The 15,563-nt window shown below is 42.4% G+C and overlaps 1 protein-coding gene across 7 annotated transcripts in view; it reads left to right on the top strand.

Moving 5' to 3' along the window:
- The first annotated feature begins 870 nt into the window (after positions 1-870).
- Positions 871-15,563, top strand: part of LOC139162732 (NACHT, LRR and PYD domains-containing protein 3-like) — a 255,679-nt gene continuing 240,986 nt past the window's right edge. Inside the window, exons 1-3 of one of the 7 annotated variants that reach the window (XR_011558379.1) lie at positions 871-1,289; positions 13,653-13,949; positions 14,753-14,785. The gene's annotated coding sequence lies outside the window, so the exon portion shown is untranslated. Of the gene's footprint in view, positions 1,290-5,530; positions 6,347-6,566; positions 6,894-7,630; positions 7,861-13,340; positions 13,556-13,652; positions 13,950-14,752; positions 14,786-15,563 lie in introns of those variants that run through there. The other 6 variants (XR_011558380.1, XM_070743563.1, XM_070743544.1 and 3 more) reach the window with 6 other exon arrangements.

Raw genomic sequence — 15,563 nt, 5'->3', positions numbered from 1 at the left:
GCTCTTTTCTGCACCCTTTCCAGAGTCTCTATTTCTCTTTTGAAGTGTGGTGGCCAGAACTGGATGCAATACTCCAGGTGCCGTCTGACCAGGGCCTTATAGAGTGGTATTATTTCCTCATCATCAACAGGGGGTGGGAGCAAAACCTTAAGTCTGGTAAAAGTTCTTAATCAGGAAAAGTTCTTAGTCAGAAAAAACTTCCATCAGTCTTTTTTTTTTTTTGCTTGTCCTGAAACCACAAGTCAGTAGCAGCACATGTTTAAATCAGTAACAGTCGGGAACTGCACATTCTGGGGGGGGGGGGGTTTCCCTTGTGTGTGTATGTATCACTTCCCTTCCTTTTCATTTATTTTTATTTTTTACATTAACCTGGCTGCCTCCAGCAGAAGAGTTCACGTACAGGTAGTCCTCAAACTTACGGCCAGATCTTGAGTCTAAACATTTGCCTGAGATACTGTAGGTGTCAAACCAGCTTTGCTCCATTTCACCACCTCTGTTGCCAGTTATAGTGAATCACTGAAGTTTCTTGAAGCTGTCTTTCCCATTGAAATAATGGCAACAATGAGTTGGAAGGGACCTTGGAGGTCTTCTAGTCCAACCCCCCACTTAGACAGGAAACCTTACACCACTTCAGACAAATGGTTATCCAACATCTTAAGAACATCAGTGTTGGAGCATTCACAACTTCTGGAGACAAACTGTTCCACGGATCAATTGTTCTGCCAGGAAATTCCTCCCTAGTTCTAAGTTACTGAAGGAGGGAAAAGTGGGCGGGGGAAGGGAGGGCGTCAAGGCTGTTTTCATTGCCCTTCTCGCTTGCTCGCTTCCCAGCCATCAGAAGCTTCTCCCCACGGCGTCCTTGGAGCGGGCGGGAGAGCGAGCGAGACGTGCAATCGGGAGAAGGCTGCTCTCTCTCGCTTGCGCGCTTCCCAGCCACCAGGAGCTTCTCCCCGTGGTGTCCTCCCCCCAATGCCCCTGGACACACACACACGCCCTTGTGTTCACACGCTCGGCCCGACACAGACACACACAAACACACCCTCCTCCTCCTCATCTTCCCTCGGGTAGGAAGCGCCTCTTCCCATTTTTTTTGTACATTTTTTTTGTCCTCTCTTGAGGCAGCTTCACAGAGAACTTGACTCACCCCATATGAGCTACAGGGAGGAAGGGAGGGACGTGATTGAAAACGAAAGGGCATTTTAAAAGAAGGACTGAGGACAAAGCTTTATCTCTGTTCACAAATTCAGACTCTCTTTAGCTTTCAACCTCCCTCACTTCAGCACCGAATGGTAAGTCTCACTTTGAAATATGGGGAGGGTGGATCTTGAGGTCCCTATTTGTGTGGTAGACTTGGCTTGGAGGAACCAGTGCTTAGTCAAAACATGCAGACTTTACAGCTATCGGTAGTTTCCGTGGGGACGAAACGTGTCCTGGAAAGGAAGAGGTTGTTCAGCTGAGCTTAAAGTGGGGCTGGAGACGGAGGGTCCTTGATCTCCACCATCAGCCCATAAAGGCTTTTCGGGAATTCTGCTTGGCTCAAATCCTGGCTCCTCATGCAGGAATTGCACTTGATACTGGAGTGAAATAACTATAGAGGCTCTTTCCTTTTCTGCCTTGGGGACTTCGAAGGCATTGTTTCTGGGAAGGGTTTAATTCCTTCGTTCGGCCTTTTCCTGTGGTTTTATATATTTTACTTTTATTTTATTTATTTATTTTTGTCAAACAATAACAGGAATGGTAATTTGTACAAATAAACATTAAATAGGTAAGTCCTATCTGAGTCCTTTGGGATTGGGTGGCATAGAAGTCAAATTAATTAAATAAGTAAATATAAAAATAATGATAGAAGACAGTGGAATAGTAGGAGAGGGACGGTAGGCACGATGGTACTCGTATGCACGCCCCTTACAGACCCCTTAGAAAGGGGGAGAGGTCAGTTGTAGATAATCTACGGTTAAAGGTTTGGGCCTTGGGAGTAGAAACCACAGAGCCAGGTAGAGCATTCCAGGTGTTGTTGTAATATAGACAAACTCTCCTGGCTTATCAGTATTCACACATGCAGTGTAGAGTTCTGGTGTTGTCTTTGCTGTTAATGTTTCACCAAATGCTTCAGCAGAAGAAGTGAGGATTTGGTGTTTGGTGAAGGGCTAATGACGGCAGAGAACGAAGGACACTAGGCAGAGCGGGTGGATTTTTCTGAGTGGATCTTTGCAACGTCCTACTATTATTGGGAAATAAACACAGTGATAGACTGGAAACAACATTGTATAACGACAGACACGGGAGAAAGCTTTGGGACGTGTTGACGATGAGAAAAAAATGTTTTGACAGATTGGAGTGGATTGAGCTGGTGACAATCCACAAAACCAGAAGCCTCCAATTCCCTTTGACTTTCTATTCTTAGCTAAATAACCCGAAACAGAAACTCTGAAGCTCGAACCTTTGTTGAATACAGTGGTACCTCTATCTACAAAGGCAGAAGTCGCCATTTCTTCCCCTCCAGCACTTGGATCAACTGCGGGGGAAATGTACAGAGTAGAGCCGAGAGGGGGAGAGGGGAGCCGGCCACTCCTCGCTGTTCCTTGCAAGAGAGGGGGCTATAAAGAAATGGTGGGGGAGGAATACATGGGGAGGCTGGGAGAGCCAGAAACTAAACTTCCTCTTGAAGTTTTCAGTGCTGCGGAAACTAAACAATCGCGCGGCCCCGAGCCAGATGGAAGAAACGCGCCCTCCCCTCCCCCGCCATACTCAGCGCCTGCAGCGCTCTGGTTTTGCTCCTCTTTAGTGGACAGACTGACCTCCCCCCTAATCTGTGTCTGCATTCCCTGCACTTCGCTGAGGACTGGCAGCTTGATCCCCATGAGCGAAGGGGAAGGAAAGGGAGCCTCCCCCGGTCCCCACCGGCATTCAGGGACCACACATCGTCTGAAAAAAGAGCCAGCCAGAACTCTTTCGCCCATCTTCCATGTCCTGAAATCGCCTTTCAAGGAAACTAGGCCAAGACGTCCCTCCGGTTGACCGATGCCTGTCCAGAAGGGACTTTCCACCTTCAACCACAGAGACGTCTTGGCCTCGTTTCCTTGCAAGGAAATTTCAGGACTGGGAAGATATGCGAATGGGCTTTTCGGCCGCATTTTGGGAGTCAAGACGTCGGGCTTTGCTTGCCACCCGGGGAATCACGCAGTGACAGGGGGAAAAAACCCTAACAAACCCCACCAAGGCAGAACGGATTTTGGACTGCGGTCTTGGGAAGCCAGAGCGTGGCATCGCTTCGCTGGCAACCATCGGCATTGGCAGTCCGGAGGCGGGGAATCCCGGTAGCAGTGGCAAGCAAAGGGGAAATCCCGGTGGCTGCAGTCACAAGGCAGGGGATTTCCCTGCGTCAGTAAAATAATATTTTCTCATGTTGCTTTTGATCTTTCCCCCAACTAACTTCAGATTGTGTCCCCTTGTTCTTGTGTTCACTTTCCTATTAAAAACACTTCCCTCCTGGACCTTATGATTCAGAAGTAGAGGCAAAAAACCCCTTAAACACCGGGTTCATATCTCAAAAAAGTTCATCAGTAGAGGCATTGATAAGTAGAGGTACCACTGTATGAGCATAAGTTTAAATTACTATATGGATTGAAATATAAATAAGTCTGCAATCAAAATCTAATAAATCTAAGTAGTTCTATCAATATCAAAGTATCAATGACAAAATATCCTTAATATCTTTAAATATGTCTAAAAAGTGGTGGTAGTTAATATATGGTAATTGACAAATGGTAATTAATAATTGATACGTTAATATTTTTTAAAATAAATGTGTAAATCAATAATTACAATATAATCTTGCAATAAGTCGGTAAAGTAAATCTAAATCTATGAAGTTTTAGCAATGATAATGGTAGTAATAAAAGTAATAAAGATAATACATTATTTAAACTAGCACAATTATATCAATGCGATTTGTCCAAGGTTTAGAGACAGAGAAGGGCAAGAAAAGGAAGGAGAAGGGGGAAAAATCCCAAAATATGAAAAGGAAGAGAGCAGGAAAGAATTAATTATTCAATGTAATGACAAAAAAGTATACTTTAGGTTGCATTATAATATTTTATTTATTTATTCATTCATTCATTCATTCATTTATTTATTTATTAGAGTTGAAAGGAACCTTACAGGTCATCAAGTCCAACCCCCTGCTTGAGCAGGACATCCTACAGCACTCCAGCCAAATGGCAGTCCAATCTCCTCTTGAAAGTGTCCAGAGTTGTGGAGTTCACAACTTCCGCAGGCAGGTTGTTCTGCGGTCAGGAAGCTCTTCCTTATCTCCAGGTTGAAACTTTCCTTGGTCAGCTTCCAACCATTGTTCCTCATCCAGCCCTCTGTTGCCCTGGAAAACAGTGTGTCCCCCTCCTCTTGGTGGCAACCCCTTAAGTACCTTTATACAGCCATCCTGTCCCTCCCCCCCCCCAGCCTTTCTTTTTACTAGACTATCCCTGCCCAGTTCCAGCAACCTTTCCTCCTATGACCTGGTCTCTAGTCCTTTTATCATTTTAGTTGCTCTTTTCTGCACCCTTTCCAGAGTCTCTATTTCTCTTTTGAAGTGTGGTGACCAGAACTGGATGCAATACTCCAGGTGCCGTCTGACCAGGGCCTTATAGAGTGGTATTATTACCTCATCATCAACAGCAAAAAAAAAAAAAAAAGCAAAACTTTAAGTCCAGTAAAAGTTCTTAATCAGGAAAAGTTCTTAGTCAGAAAAAAGTTCCATCAGTCTTTTTTTTTTTTTTTTTTTGGCTTTTCCTGAAACCACAAGTCAGTAGCAGCACAAGTTTAAATCAGTAACAGTCGGGAACTGCACATTCTGGGTTTTTTTTTTTCCTTGTGTGTGTATGTATCACTTCCCTTCCTTTTCATTTATTTTTTAACATTAACCTGGCTGCCTCCAGCAGAAGAGTTCACGTACAGGTAGTCCTCAAACTTACGGCCAGATCTTGAGTCCAAAGTTTTTGCTCCATTTCACCACCTCTGTTGCCAGTTAAAGTGAATCACTGAAGTTTCTTAAGTTAGTAGCACTGTTGTTAAGTGAACCTGTCTTTCCCATTGAAATGATGGCAACAATGAGTTGGAAGGGACCTTGGAGGTCTTCTAGTCCAACCCCCCACTTAGGCAGGAAACCTTACACCACTTCAGACAAATGGTTATCCAACATCTTAAGAACATCAGTGTTGGAGCATTCACAACTTCTGGAGACAAACTGTTCCACGGATCAATTGTTCTGTCAGGTAATTCCTCCTTAGTTCTAAGTTACTGAAGGAGGGAAAAGTGGGCGGGGGAAGGGAGGGCGTCAAGGCGGTTTTCATTGCCCTTCTCGCTTGCTCGCTTCCCAGCCGTCAGAAGCTTCTCCCCAGGGCGTCCTTGGAGCGGGCGGGCGGGAGAGCGATCGAGCGTGACGTGCAATCCGAAGAAGGCTGGTCTCTCTCGCTTGCTCGCTTCCCAGCCACCAGGAGCTTCTCCCCGTGGTGTCCTCCCCCCAATGCCCCTGGACACACACACACACACGCTCGGCCCGACACACACACACACACACACACACACACACACAAACATCTTCCCTCGGGTAGGAAGGGCCTCTCCCCATTTTTTTTTGTACAGACCAGACCCCATCCGCCGAGCAGACCTGAGTGACTCCGGAGTAAGGGGAAGGCTTGGAAGTTTGTGATGTCCCTGCGGCGCTTCCAGCCCTCCCGGCGCTTTGCCAGCCTCCCGCCGACCACCCGCTTCCCCAGCTCGCCACTCCAGTCTGCTTCCCAGGGGGTGGCTTGAGACGGGGAAGCGGACGGTCGGGGGGAGGCAGGCAAAGCGCCGGGAAAAGCAGGAGCAGGAGGCGGAGGAGTGATTCTCCAGCCGCACGTCTCTCTTTGTCGCTCGGACACCGCGGGGAGAAGCTCCTGGTGGCTGGGAAGCTTGGCTGGCGAGAGAGAAACAAGCCGCCCGTCGCGAGCTCCGGGGGGGAGGAGCGGAAGTCCGGCTGGGCAGAGCTGCCCCACTGTGTGACGCATTCGGGACCAGCTCCTCTTTCTTCCTGGCTGTGGGAAGCTGGAGCCCTCCGTGCCGGCCTCCTCCTCCTGCTGCTGTAGAAAGAAGTCGAGGGTCGCTCTGCCTCTTTGCAGCCGCGAGAAGCAGCCCGACTGTGGGGTCGCCTGCTTTTTTCTCTCCTTTGCCGCTTTGGGCTGTCCGGTTGCAGGCTCACCCAGTGGCTGGCTCTTCTTCTTTTGCCACCACCGCCACTGCTTGGAGGTCACGCCTGGCTCCACAGCCGGCCCGGTTCCGAAGCACCCTGCTCGGCTGTCCTTTGGAGGTGAGGGGCGCGTCCGGAGTTCAAGACCAGCTCTGGTTTGCAAAGAGGATCGGCTGCGGTTTGCCAGCTGAGCAGCACGGGGGGGGGGCGACCAATCGGTGCCTGGGCTCATTCGTCCGGCTCAGGAGGGGCGCCCTGTCCTCAGCTGGCCCATCTCCCTATGATGAGCGCTGCACAAACAATTCCTGGGTGGGGTTCTAAGGGCTCTGGTTCATTGCAGAGCCTGGGATGAAGCCTTGATTGCCGAGCCAGGGTCGTCGGAATCCGCACACCCAGGCCCCTCTCAGCCTCCTCCGCCTCTGCCTGCTGCTTTCCCTGGTGCTCTCCCTGCCTTCCCCACCAACTCTACCTCTTCAGTAGAAGGTAAAGCCTCCACTGGTGGTGGTGGTGGGGAGGAAACCCCACTGTGCTCCTCCCTGGCAGGGTGAAGTTCTGGGAAGGTGAAGAGCTTCCTTGCTTGGGCTCTCCAAAGCAAGTTCCGCTGCCGCTGCTGGCAGAAGCTGTTTGCCATCCTGAAACTGCGCTACCTCCACAGGAGCAGAAGAAGGTAAGGTCACTGGTGGCAGTGGGGAGGGGGGGAGACCCACTGCATTTTCCCATGGCATGGTGAAGTTCCAGGATGGCTTTCTCCAACTACGGGTCGGTCTCCAGCCTTATATATCCATGTAACCGGTCAGGGCCCACAGAGTTCCAGGTGTTGTTGTAATATAGACAAACTCTCCTGGCTTATCAGTGTGCTGACATGTGGTGTAGAGTTCTGGTGTTGTCTTTGCTGTCAATGTTTCACCAAATGCTTCAGCAGAAGAAGCAAGGATTTGGGTGTTGGTCCCTGCCTGGCAAAAGCTATTCTGGCCTCCAGAGGTGCCAACTGTGGAAGAAGAAAAGGGGTCTTGCATCCTGGGAGGGAGGTGCAAGGCATTATGGGCCAGATGCAGAGAGCCTGACCTCCATCATTGCTCAATTTGTGGGGCTTCTGTTTAACATTGAACAACTGGACAGAAGGCAAAGACAGGGGTGGGCAACAGGCAGGACAGGGTGGAAAAATTATTCTAACCATGCCTACAAAAAGAAAGGGGCATTAGCCCCAAATCTCTTTGAGAAGGCTCTCAGGGGCCTTCCAGAAATGGAACAGAGACTAAACTTGAGATTAAACAAAAATGGGGGTTTCTCTGACTCAGACCATCCAGGAGAAGAGCTTTGTTTTCCCTGCAGCCTTCTCTGCATTTCTTGCCAATGGGAGAAAAAGAATCGGCATAGGTCTCCAAACTCTTTCCTGTTATTACAACTGAAAGAGGTTGAGAAAGAAGCAGGAAAGGTGTGGAAGACCTTAAGGAAACAACAGGCTGCTTACACAGGAAACATAACTCGCTCAAGAAGAGCTATAAGGAGGAAACACGAAGCACGTTTGAAAACGAAAGTGCTTTTTAAAAGGAGGACTCAGGACAAAGCTTTATTTCTCTGCTCACAAATTTTGAGTCAATTTAGGTTTCAACCTCCCTTACTTCACCAGAAAGGTAAGTCTCACATTGAAACCCTTAAATATGGGATGGTTGGATCTTGAGGTCCCTATTTGTGTGATAGACTTGCCTTGGAAGGACCAGTGCGTTGTCAAAACATGCAGACTTTACAGCTATCGGTAGTTTCTGATGACAGTAATTTCTGCAGGGACGAAACGTGTTCTGGGAAGGAAGAGGTTGTTCAGCTGAGCTTAAAGTGGGTCTGGAGAAGGAGGCTCTTTGCCCTTGATACTGGGATGAAAGGACTTATGTTTCTGGCTTGTGAATTAGCCTTGTTTCTGGGAAAGGTTTTAGTTCCTGTGGTTTCATTTAGACAAAGTCTTCTGGCTTTTCAGGGTGCTGATATGCGGTGTAGAGTTCTGGTGCTGTCTTTGCTGTTAATGTTTCACCAAATGATTCAGCAGAAGAAGTGAGGATTTGAGTGTTGGTCCCTACCTGGCAAAAGCTGTTCTGGCCCCCAGACGTTCCAACTGTGGAAGAAACATAGAAACATGGAAGATGGACAGCAGAAAAAGACTTCATGGTCCATCTAGTCTGCCCTTATACTATTTTCTGTATTTTATCTTAGGAGGATATATGTTTATCCCAGGCATGTTTAAATTCAGTGACTGTGGATTTACCAACCACTTCTGCTGGAAGTTTGTTCCAAGGATCTACTACTCTTTCAGTAAAATAATATTTTCTCACATTCCTTCTGATCTTTCCCCCAACTAACCTCAGATTGTGCCCCCTTGTTCATGTGTTCACTTTCCTATTAAAAACACTTCCCCCATGAACCTTATTTAACCCTTTAACATATTTTTAAATTTTTTTATTTCATTTTTTGACATAGTTAAATAAAACAAGTAACAAGTAAACAAAACAAAAATAACAAAAAAGGGATACAATACAATAAATATCACATATAATAATACAAAAACAAAACAAAACATATAGATACAACATTTGGGAAACAAAAGTTTCCTCACATCATTTTTGATTGTTCGATCCGAGAATTTTCCTTTGTCATTAAATATTTCTTTTATTTGACGAGTTGCTTTGCTTGAATTTTAATCATTTCTCCGTTGTTCTTTTCTTTAGCCAGTCGTAAAAATTTCCCCATATCTTATAGTAATCTGAGTCTTCTTTTCTCTCTAGTTTTTTTTGACATCCTGTCCATCTCTGCAGAGTCTAGTATTTTTTTGATTATTATACTTTCTTCTGGTGTTTTGTCTATTTTCCAATACTGGGCGTATACTATCCTAGCTGCTGTTAATATATGAATGGCTAAGTATCTTACTTCTTTTTTCATTTTTTTTTAATTAAAAATGCCTAATAAGTATAATTCTGGGGTTTTTTCCCAAATTCTTCCTTTGTTATTTCTTTGAGCCAATCTGTTATCTTATTCCAATAGTTTTTTGCCAGTATACAGGTCCACCATTGTTGATAGAATGTACCTTTTTCTTTTTTACATTTCCAGCATAATGATGAAACTTTTGGAAACATTTTTGAAAGTCTTTCCAGTGATAGATGCCACCTGTAAAACATTTTTAGTTGGTTTTCCTTGAAGGCTGTTGATTTTGTCATCTGCCAATTATTAATCCATAATTTTTCCCATTTCTCTAATTCAATTGTATAGCCAAAATTTATCCCCCAACTTATCATATTTTCTTTTATGATTTCCACTTCTGTTTCATATCTAATCAGATATTTATATATTTTGCCAATTATTTTTTCATCATATTTTAGAAGTGTCCTATCCAAATTGTTTCTTCCCACTTGGAAACCATATTCCCTTTTATCCTTTTGGTATACGTATTTTAGTTGTAAGTATGTCCACCAATCTATAATTTTGCCATTTTGTTCTAATTCTTCTTTTGTTTTTATATTTGTTTGTTGATCCAGTAGTTATTTGTACCTAATTGTATTTTGGGGTCTGATTAGGCTAGGATGGTATGTTAGTTCTATTGGTGAAACCCACTCTGGTATCTTGGTATATTGTTGTTTTTTAATTTTCTTCCATGTTTGGATAAGAGAATTTCTTAAGATATGCTTTTAAAAATATTTATGTGTTTTATCTCTTTCGTACCAGAGATAGGCATGCCAACCTAATAATAGGTCATGACCTTCAATAGTCAATATATGTTTATTCTCTAACATAATCCATTCTCTGATCCACGCTAATGATGTTGCATAATAATATAATTTAAAATGTGGTAATCCCAAGCCTCCTCTTTCTTTCACGTCTTGTAGTGTCTTTAATTTAATTCTCAATTTTTTACCTAACCATATATAATTTAATGCTATTTTGTTGAATTCTTTAAAGAAAGTTTTGCCTGGATTTATAGGGATTGTTTGAAATAGGAAGAGGAGCTTGGGTAGGACACTCATTTTTATTGAATTAATTCTTCCTCCTAATGACAGTTGTAAATTTTTCCAAACCAACGCCATCTGTTTCTCAGGGTGCTCTTCATAGTATTCCAGCATGTCTATTATTATACTCAAATTATCTCTAATTTGTCTCTTGGGGAGAAAACCATTTTGCTCTCGATGTATTAATTGATTCATTTTTTAAAAAATCCTTGTTGCGTAAATTGTAATAAATATTTTATAGTCCGTGTTCAGTAGAGATATGGGTCTATAATTTTGAATTTTTTCTTTTTCTGTTTCTGTTTTGGGTATAAGTGATATTAGTGCTTCTGACCATGTTTGGGGTATCATTGCTTCTGGGGCTATCTTATTGTAAATTTCCAACATATTGTTTTCTAATATTTTTATTTCTTGTTTTTATAATTCAGCTGGTATACCATCTATACCAGTTGCTTTATTGTTTTTCTGTTATTTTACCACTGTCTGTAATTCAACTAAGGTAATTGGTCTATTTAATTCTTGTTGTTGCTCTTCTGTTAATGTTTTCATATTTGATGATTCAATATATTTTTCTATTTCTTCCTTTTTTACCTCTTCATATGCATATAAATTCTTATAGTATTGTACTGCTATTGATTTCTTTTCTTCTTTGTCATATTTTAAGATACCTTGTTCATCTTCCAATCTATAATTTTCCTTTCTTTTTGTTTTCTTAATTTGTGAGCCAGCCATCTGCCTGGTTTGTTGGCTTGTTCAAAGTATACTTGCTTGGCTGTTCTAATTTTCTCTACCATTTCTTCCTGATGTATGAGGTTAATTGCATGTCTAATTTGATCTTTTTTCTCCTTGATTTTTTTATTTTTTGGATTTAATTGTAGTTCTGTTTCTATTTGTTTTAATTCCTGTTCCAATTTTTCCTGTTTAATTTTTTTGTGTGTGTTAGCAGCATATATTATCTGTTTCTCCTCCTTCTGTCTCATTTTATACACCTCTCTATCAGCTATACTTCCAGACTCTTTATACCTCCTTTTTTTCATTGACTATAGCCCTTACATCACTGCTAACCATAGTGGCTTCTTCTTCCTTTTGCCTTTAGTTATTTGCCTTACATACGGTCCAGTGGCTTTTAAGATGGCCTTTTTTTAATACAGTCCACTGTATTAAAGAAGAAAAGGGGTCTTGCCTCCTGGGAGTGGGTTGCAAGCCATTATGGGCCAGATGCAGAGAACGGGACCTCCATCATTGCTCAATATGTGGGGCTTCTGTTTGATGCTGAACAACCGGGCAGAAGGCAAGGGGGGGACAGGTATGAAAGCCCCAAGTCCATTAAATGGCACGTGACATTTTTGTGTCTGTCCAGTCCTACATGAGAAATTCAACTTTACTCTCACTTACGGATTTTATGAGGCAGCCCAAATCATTTCCTCCTTAAACTCCTTAAAACCCACCTTTGTCGTCAGGCATGGGGGAACTGAGATATCTCCCCCGGGCCTATACAATTTATGTATGGTATGCTTGTATGTATGTCTGTTTAATAATGGGTTTTTTTAATATTTTAAATTGTAAATTATTAGATTTGTTATGAACTGTTTTTATTGTATTGTGCGCCGCCCCAAGTCTTTGGAAAGGGGCGGCATACAAATCTAATAAATAAATAGATAGATAATAAATGAATAAACGAATAAACGAATAAATGAATAAACGAATAAACGAATAAACGAATAAACGAATAAACGAATAAACGAATAAATGAATAAATGAATAAATGAATAAATGAATAAATGAATAAATGAATAAATGAATAAATGATTTCTTTGACTATGTCACAAAGGTGTTGGATGAAGGTGGTGCCGTGGATATTGCCTACCTGGACTTCAGCAAAGCCTTTGATACGGTTCCACATAAAGAGCTGATAGATAAATTAGTGAAGATTGGACTTAATCCCTGGATAGTTCAATGGATTTGCAGCTGGCTGAAGCGTAGACATCAGAGAGTTATTGTTAATGGCGAGTATTCTGAGCAGAGTCAGGTTACAAGCGGTGTGCCACAAGGATCTGTTCTGGGTCCTATTCTTTTTAATATATTTGTGAGTGACATAGGGGAAGGTTTGGTAGGGAAGGTTTGCCTATTTGCCGATGACTCTAAAGTGTGCAATAGGGTTGATATTCCTGGAGGCGTCTGTAATATGGTAAATGATTTAGCTTTACTAGATAAATGGTCTAAGCAATGGAAACTGCAGTTTAATGTTTCCAAATGTAAAATAATGCACTTGGGGAAAAGGAATCCTCAATCTGAGTATTGTATTGGCAGTTCAGTGTTGGCAAATACTTCAAAAGAAAAGGATTTAGGGGTAGTGATTTCTGACAGTCTCAAAATGGGTGAACAGTGCAGTCAGGCGGTAGGGAAAGCAAGTAGGATGCTTGGCTGCATAGCTAGAGGTATAACAAGCAGGAAGAGGGAGATTATGATCCCACTATATAGAATGCTGGTGAGACCACATTTGGAATACTGTGTTCAGTTCTGGAGACCTCACCTACAAAAAGATATTGACAAAATTGAACGGGTCCAAAGACGGGCTACAAGAATGGTGGAAGGTCTTAAGCATAAAACGTATCAGGAAAGACTTAATGAACTCAATCTGTATAGTCTGGAGGACAGAAGGAAAAGGGGGGACATGATCGAAACATTTAAATATATTAAAGGGTTAAATAAGGTCCAGGAGGGAAGTGTTTTTAATAGGAAAGTGAACACAAGAACAAGGGGACACAATCTGAAGTTAGTTGGGGGAAAGATCAAAAGCAACATGAGAAAATATTATTTTACTGAAAGAGTAGTAGATCCTTGGAACAAACTTCCAGCAGATGTGGTAGATAAATCCACAGTAACTGAATTTAAACATGCCTGGGATAAACATATATCCATCCTAAGATAAAATACAGAAAATAGTATAAGGGCAGACTAGATGGACCATGAGGTCTTTTTCTGCCGTCAGACTTCTATGTTTCTATGTTTCTATGAATAAATGAATAAACGAATAAACGAATAAACAAACAAACAAACAAACAAACAAATAAACAAACAAACAAACAAACAAATAAATAAATAAATAAATAAATTTCTATTTGGGTAAGGCATGTCTCCCTTACCACCCTTCCTTGCCAAGCGTTGCACCCATGGCTATTCCCTGCCCAGCTCTGCCCTCCACCAAATCACAGGAGACAGCCAAAGCAAGGGGCAGGCAGGAGCATGTGTGTGCCCAGGTGGGTGTATACTACCGGCCACTGGTCAGGATGAATGTTGTCGATGTTTTAGGAATATAGTCTGCCTAGAAAGTATGGAACAGGTGACACACACCAACCTTTGTGAATGAGCTAACTTTAATATTGTTTCCTTCCATTTACATTTTCCATATTACATTAATTTTCTAATTTTAATTTTAGATCAGATATAATTCCTCATGGCAGAAATGAATAATACTGTGAAAGAAGCTATTTACAAAGCATTGAATGAACTCACTGAGAGCGAATTTGAACAATTTACATGGATGCTAAGTTCCATTGATTATGAAGGAAAGCCAAACATTCCTAGAGTTCAACTGGAGAAAGCTGGTCGAGGAAAAGTTGTAGATCTCCTGAGTCAACATTATGGAGAAGATGCTCGAGAGGTTTGCATTCTTGTTCTTAGGAAATGCAACAGAAATGATCTTGTAAAAAAACTTGAAGAAACTGGATAGAAAGGTAAGAAAACGCAACATACTATCTGGCCCTCTGGTGCCCTGGTGCCCTCCTCTCTATGGCAACCCCTCAAATACCTGTACACTGCTATTATGTCCCCCCCGGCCCTTCTTTTTGTTAGACTATCCATGCCTAGTTCCAGCAACCTCTCTTCATATGTCCTGGTATCCACTCCCGTTTATTGAAATGGATGTCCATGTGCCACCTCTATGTTGGTTGAGGCAGCTTGGATTCCCTTGGATCCCATTTGTTGGGCATCAATGGAAAGGGAGGGTTTTGCCTTCTTTCTCTGCTCAAGATCCCCATGTACAATTGGTGGGCCACCGTGTAACACAGAATGCTGGACTCGATGGGCTTTGGCCTGATTCAGCATGGCTCTTCTTATGTTCTATGTTCTTATCTTCATAGAAATTATTAGATAGGAAATCTAATATACTTTATAAATGTAGACCATTTAAAACATATATAATGTTAAGACTCGTGGTGGCACAGTGGTTAGAATGCAGTTCTGCAGGCTACCTTCAGTTCAGCAGTTTGATTCTCACCGACTTAAGGTTGAGTCAGTTTTTCATCCTTCTGAGGTCAGGAAAATGGGGACCCAGATTGTTGGGGGCAATATGCTGCCCCTGTAAACCTCTTTAAATAAGAGGCATATAAAGCACTGTGAAGTGGTATGCAAGTCTAAATGCTATTGCTATTGCTAGAAGTTATAAGCCCATGCATTTACTTTTTTTAAAAAATACCTCTACAACCTAACTATTTTCATAATATGTATTTCACTAATTCCAGCCCATCTTTTGTTGCAGTGGTTGATGCTCATCAACTTCCAGATTTATCAGGTAAGGCAGGAATCATTCAAAGTGTCATTAAAATTAATTCAGCACGAGCATTTCCTTTCCTCTCCTTCCCCATTTTTGCAAACTATTGTGAATGGGGAAAACTCCAGGAGTCTTTGTGATGCTGACCATAAAATGGGAGGGAAGGAGGGTGTTAATAAATCACAGTGAACCAGCAGAATAACAGAGAGAACAGAGAGAGAGAATCATTCTTTCTGGCTCCCTCTTATGGCCATTTGCAACACTACCTCTTAAAGCTATAGTACTTCAGTACATACAAACATTCATTGTTAGCTTGTTTATATATTGAAACCCAACTATCTTGTACATAGTACTAACACGCTTTGATTTCTTCATGGTATAAATAGTCAATCTTATCTTGATGAAATTTACATTTGGATAGTTTGGCATTCACCATAGCAGCATGAAGTTTTTGGAGGGCAGCTCTTACTATTTTCACATGCTCAGGTTTCATTTCTAAGTAAATTAAAATGTCATCTAGATAAACCAACCCCTCTTTATACAGGTTCTCATGCAGGCCTTCATTTATCAGCTCCATGAATACTGTGGGCACCCCTTGTAGTCCAAAGGGGAGCATCTTAAACTGGAAACAGTCCAGCAGACTGTTGAAAGAGATTTTCCACTCATCTCCTTCTTTGATTCTAAAGTGGTAGTAAGTGTTCTGGCTTTTCCCAAACCATGAAGCAGATTCCTCACCCCAATAAAACCTCTTTTATTTAATGTACAGTGAATTTCACACCAGAAAAGTCTTTCATCTCCC

Source organism: Erythrolamprus reginae, chromosome 1 (genome assembly GCF_031021105.1).
Source record: "Erythrolamprus reginae isolate rEryReg1 chromosome 1, rEryReg1.hap1, whole genome shotgun sequence".
Lineage (NCBI taxonomy): Eukaryota > Metazoa > Chordata > Lepidosauria > Squamata > Dipsadidae > Erythrolamprus > Erythrolamprus reginae.
The sequence above is the reverse complement of the archived record's forward strand: the minus strand, read 5'-3'. Positions and strand labels throughout refer to the sequence as shown.